Source organism: Oryza glaberrima, chromosome 3 (assembly GCF_000147395.1).
Source record: "Oryza glaberrima chromosome 3, OglaRS2, whole genome shotgun sequence".
Taxonomy (NCBI): domain Eukaryota; kingdom Viridiplantae; phylum Streptophyta; class Magnoliopsida; order Poales; family Poaceae; genus Oryza; species Oryza glaberrima.
In genome coordinates this window covers 24,926,756-24,932,976 of record NC_068328.1, presented here as the reverse complement: position 1 = coordinate 24,932,976, position 6,221 = coordinate 24,926,756, and the positions used below count along the sequence as shown (strand labels likewise).

The 6,221-nt window shown below is 51.1% G+C and overlaps 1 pseudogene; it reads right to left on the bottom strand.

Moving 5' to 3' along the window:
• Positions 1–792: 792 nt before the first annotated feature.
• Positions 793–5,423, bottom strand: LOC127766353 (uncharacterized; annotated as a pseudogene).
• Between the last annotated feature and the right edge of the window lie 798 nt (positions 5,424–6,221).

Genomic DNA, 6,221 nt, shown 5'->3' with positions numbered 1-6,221 from the left:
CGCATATTGTTATGATGCCAGACTCAGTCGTCATATAGAATATAATTACGATTTTAGTCTTTTACTGTCTAAATATGTCACTGATTGTTAGGATAACTAATGCTCAACATTTAATTTTTAAAATATCAAACACTCATATTCAAAAGAAAAAGATATGGTTGTATAATTTTATACGATATTAACAATGTGCCCGTAGAGTGAGCTATAAATATTAATCTTGGTGGTTTATAAATATATACAATCTAGCTACTAAAAAAATTTTAGGACAAAGATCATATATTTAAACATTATCAAATAACATGTTAAGTAAAAGTCACTATATATCCCTACGGCAATAAAAACAATAAAATAAAAAATAAGATGTCCATGCATGTTTTATTTCTTCACATAGCATCGAGCCAATCAAGCTGCTAATGCAAAGTTTTTTTTGGTTATTATTTATGCATTGATAGATGATAATTTGATCTAGGTGCGTTAGTAAATTTTCAATTCCCGTGTTTTCTATGCTCCATTGAAACATTCGTTCTTTTCAATACTCTACTTTACACATGTATTATTTTCACACTTTTCAATTCTTTTTTTTTTCAAGGCTGTGTTACAAAGGAACCTTTAATTTCTTTCACCGAGAGACAAAGTTATAACATTTCATAATTGTAATAACACAAATTATGATAGTTTAAATAAGATGCCCGCGCAAATGCGTGGGCTACCTTCCTAGTTTGTATTAATTAATATATAAAAAACAGAATACAACTTTAAGGAGTTAACTAAGATAAAATAGAAATATTAAGGCTAGAGTTGAAACCTCATAACAAAATGTGATTTCACATAGAGTGCTCCTCGCCAGTAGACATGTTGCTCGAATAAATATAGCCTCTGAGCGTCAGCCATGGTCCCTGCACCATCCCCTTATCTAATGAATGATCTCTCCTCCCATCATTCCGTTGCCGATGAGAAGACATGAAGGATAAGCGGCGACGGTGGACATTCCGATTCCTTCAAGACGTGATCCATCTTTCAACGCTGTACCGTCCGGTGTTAACAAATAAGATCTTAAACACCTCGTAGTGCGGTGATATGGTGGGGTCGAAGACGATGCATTCTTTGTCGAAGAACCCAAATTCTAGCTTGGGGAAGTGGCGGGGCAATAGTGGCAAGCTCACCCACCTCCGAGTGGCTGGGTTCACCACGAGGAGAGAGAAAAGCAAAAGGAGGCCGTTACAGTGGTCCATGATGGTGGGATTTTTTTCACGGAAGTGCTAAACATCAGTCGACTGAAAACCTACCTCCAAATCTTGCAAATTTTGGTTCACTAGATGTGCTTCGTGATTCGTGCTCCAGCTGCTTCTTCTCCAACTCTGTCACACCCAGAAATTCCCGAATAGATTTCCAAGCAGAATGTGCATTAAAACCCCCGTCCAGGACCGGCCGGGGTACACAAACAACAAAGTTGACACACAGATCCACGTCTTACAAACATCATAAAAGTCTTACATAAATGCAGCGGAAAATTGAAAGATAATTGGAGCTAAGCCTTGACTTGGACTGCAGCGGGAACACCACTCCACAGGCATCCTCGATGGCACGGACGAAGCCAACTCCTCGGAAAAGCCACCATCTGACACATACTCAAACTCTGGGGTTTTGGGGAAAATAGAGCAAGACTGAGTACAACCACCGTACTCAGCAAGTCATACCGGAATAGGGGGTATGATGCAGGATATTATCAAAGGATAGCTAGAGTGGTTCATTTGCATAAAGCGAGCATTTATAAACAGTAGTTGAAAGCAGTAAAAACAGTTGTAATAGTTACTCAATATTAACCATCCACTGTCCAACGCTACACCACGTTGCAACAGGCCCAACCATCCACCTGAACTAATCAATTCCATCAGACTAGACTAAGGTGAGACTAATCACGGTGAATCTGGTTGACCGCCCATAACAGCAGGCACGGCTATTCGAATAGTTTTACTCTGATCAGAGGTGTACAACTGTACCCACAAGACACAGCCCCACGACACGTTTCCGTGCGCCGACATGCCACCACGACATACCGGAAAGAGGCCGTGACAGGACCCTTCACATAACCCCCTCTAACCAAGCACACCACACCTCAAGTTTCACCCCCGTCCCCAACGGGCAACGGGCAGTCCCCTCTCGTGCCTAGGTGAATCCGGAAGCGACAGAGGCCGTCGCAGGGCCCGCCCCGCTCCATCACGCCCACCCTTGCCTGGATGCGTCAGCTAGAGGAAAGCTACACTACAAGCCCAGCCGTTGCCCACGCTGGCTTGTGGTGAGTACGAGGAATTCTTCCAGGGTTTCCCGCGAACCGGTCCTTAAGTGCCATGGGCGCGACCATCAAAACCATGCACCCACAGCCCACCATTTAGTTAATTTTAATTAACCAACACCGGAGCGGTGACACTAAACCAACATCAACACTAAAACCTGAAGTCTAGTCATTAATGTGATTCCTCCATTGTGTGCTAGTTGAACTAAGCATGGCTAAGCAATCCCTAGTCCAATATCTAGTCATGTTATATCCCAGGCTAACAAAGGAGCATGGTACAAATAGCATGGCGGTAACAGTAGGTAAACATCCCATGGTAACATTATAAAACAATGCAATATTTAAGGGAAAACGATAGAGCATTTGTAATATAGGTTTAATATGTTCAAGTGACAAGCATGACTTGCCTTGCTCTGCTGCTAGAGGAACCTTGGCGACTATTTCAAAGTACACCGGAGCGCCGGAAGAGCCGGAATCTAAGCGACATACAAAGCAAACAATACAAACAGGCCATAAGACTACTGAAACAGAGAAAAAAAACCATTTTTAATGGATTCTTTGCATTTTTCTTGATTTACTGAGACTTGAATGGGCTTAAACGGAGCTCGGATGAATTTTCTATGAATTTTAGAAGATTCATTGTGTTTTTGCTATAAACAGAAAAACCCTTAAATGATTTATTGCGCAATAAATAAAAATTGAGAGAGAGAGGAGGCGGCGCCGACATGCGGGCCCCAGATGGCAGTGACTCGGGTGGCGGTCCGTGGTGGACCGGGTCCACGGACCGGGAAAGGGGCGGCGAACCATGTGGCGCTGACGTGGCGCCGACGCGGCGGCCACGCGGCAGCCACGCAGGCGGCCGAACGGACGGCCCCGATCCACCCGGGGTGGATCGGACGGCGTTGGGGCGGCACGCGGCCGGCGCGCACGGGCGGCTCAAGCCGGCCCGGCGGCCACGGCGCGTGGCGGCGTGGCATCGACACAGCGGCGGCGCAAGGCGGCGACTGGCGGCGACCGGCCGGCGGCGGAGGACGGCTAAGCGGCGGCTAAGCGGCGTGAGAGAGAGAGAAAGAGGGAGAGGAGGAGGGGCCTCACCGACGACGATTGACGACGGCGAGCGACGGAGGACGATGGCGACGGCGGGACGAGCTCCGGGATCACCTACGGGAACAAAAGGGAGGAGTTAGAGAGGGGGAGAGAAACCATGGATGGCTAGGGCGCCGGCCGAAGGCGCCGGCCATGGCGAAGCTCACCGGCGTGCGGTGCAAACGGGGTTCCCGCGGCGGAAAACGGCGACGGAGAGGCGGACGGCGTGGCCCTCGGGCTCGTGAACCCGATGGCGGCGACGGCGCAGCTCGGCGCGGCGGCTAGCGGCTAGCGGAGCGGCGGCGGAGAGGAGGGCGACGACGCTAGGGCGATGGAGGGCTCGGGGAGCTCGGCGAAATGGAGAAAAAGAGAGAGGGGAGGGCGGTGATGCTTAAATAGGGGAGAGGGGGCTCGGACGTGGCCGGGAGCGGCCCGATTTCGCCGGCCGACATGGGGAGGTGGAGGTGGAGAGAGAGGCGGGATTCGAAAATCGAATCCCGGCCGTCTCGAGCGCGGGCGCGGGCGGGAGAGAGGGAATGGGCGCGGGAGATGCGGGGAAGGCGGCGACGTGGGCGACGTGGCCCCGGGAGGCGAGGGAGAGGCGAGAGCGGCGGTTGCGGGACGCGGCGGCGCCGGCCGGAGGTGGGAGACGGGCTCGACAGGTGGGGCCCACCTGTCGGTGACCCTAGGGGAGAGGGGCGCGGGGCGGCCGGCTTAGCTGGGCCGTGGCCTTTGGCCGGCCCAGCGGGGAGGGGGAGGGGAAGAGAATGGGCCGGCGGTCCATTCGAAAAGAAAAAGGGAGGGAAAAAGAAAAAGAAAAAAAAAGAAAAAGAATTTCCAGGGATTAAATATTGCTTGTGCTCATTTTTAATTGGTTAAAATTATTTCTAGAGCTCTGAAAATTTCACTAAAAATTTTGTTAGCGTATTTCGACATGTAGAACTCAAGAAAAATTCCACATGCCAATTCTGATTATTATTTACATTACTTCCTTTAGGGTTTCTGTCTTGCTTTTACACCGATATTTTCTTGAGACCATTTATAAATTCCATTTAGGCTTGGGAGAAGAACTTCAGGGTGTGACAAACTCCAACAAACTCCTCTTCTTGTCCGGTGCCGGCAACAACCCAAACTCCGGCGAAGGCCGACGAATTAGGGTACCGGGGTGAGGTGGGGTGGGAGGGGGAGGGGGAAGAAAGGGGAGTTCACTGGGCTTAGAGGAATGGTCGTGGGAGGCGGCGGCCCGGCGGTGGGCGGCAGAACGGGCGGGCGGCGAGGCGCCGGCGGCGGTGCCGGAGCCGCGAGGATGGAGGAGGGCGGTGGGCTGGTGTTGGTGGCGGGGGCATAGCGAGCTTGTGTCTTGTGGTGGCCGACGGTGGTTGATCCGGCGGCGAGGAGTCGCCGGAGACGAGAAAGACGACGGGGCGGGAGCATCTATCTCACCTTCGATGGCTCGAGGAGGGAGGCGAGGGGGAGGGGGATGGGGAGGAGGCCGGCCGGGGGGGCATCGCCGGTGCCGTTCACACCTTCCGGCCAGCCGGCGAGGCCAGGCGGCGGCACGCTGGGGCGGCGGCGGAGGCGGCGCGCTCGCACTAGGGAGAGCGGCGGCGTGACTGCGTGAGGAGGAATCGGGAGAGGAGGCGGTGTTTTAGGGTTTGGTTGGTTGCACGAATCTTAAAGCAGTCGGATGGTCTAAAATTTACAAGATTTCTAAGGATGTTTTCTGTCAAATGATCTATAGATAGCCCCTTTTTTTCAGGGGCAAAATATCGAGCACGCCGCTAATCATTGTCGGCGATGGACGGGAGAAGAATTCCGGAAATATAAGGCCGTTGAAGTCAATGAAGATATCGGCGAGCGATAACAGGAGGAGCTCCGCGCGGAGCAGCCGACGAGAGTCGATTGGCAGAACGCCAGTCTGTGCTAACGCCTCGCGACGCGGCGAGGCTGCGAGGGTAAGGTGCCGGAGGATTTCGGCGAGCACGTCCTCCGGTAGCATCACCTCGTCGCCTCTCGCTGCGGGCGGCTCATCCATGACCTCCATGTTTTGGCCGATACGTAGCCTTCATTGTGTACTGCAGGCTGAAGTGGACTACGATACGGATTGGAAATCATGTGCGAGTACGTGTACAACTCGGAAATAGCTAAACTCTGCTCCGTTACTCGTAACGAGTAGTACGAAAATCATCAACCTTGTGCAGTGCCACGTTGGTCACACGGATTGATATTGCTCCCCGCTGCAAATCTAGCTGTGCCTGCTGCGCCAGCGTACACATTACTAGCATTAGCAGACAAGTCCTCATTCTCACTCGAACTCGGCTCAACCTCTAATATAATCACCTTTCTTTAGATCAAAACCTCAACCTCTAATCACCTGATTACAAAAACTCGATTACAATTAGAGGGCAGCTACACAACGGGATTCTGTTACTACGAGATACTCTAAGTGACTCCTCCATTTCCTTTCTTCTGTATAGGTGAGATTTCACGTGTGCTCCCCTTGGTACCTGGTACCACGTACCAGAGGCGCGATACCTATCCGGTTCCTACTCGGTATCGATACCTCGTCGCCGGTGTCGCTCCTCTGCAGCCGGAGCAGCACAACACAGGCTGGTACCTGATACCTGGTATCAGTATGGTACCAGCTGCATGGTGTATGGTACCTGGTACCTGTAGAATTGGGGGATTTAATAAAATAGGACAGAGGAATCGATACTATCCATATAAGCCGGAGAAAAAATCAGCAAGAAAATCATCAAGAAAAAAAGAGAAAAACACACGTGAGGAATGGATGCAAGCGGCGGTGAAGCACTGCCGACGTGGGGGGTGGAGGAATCAGCCG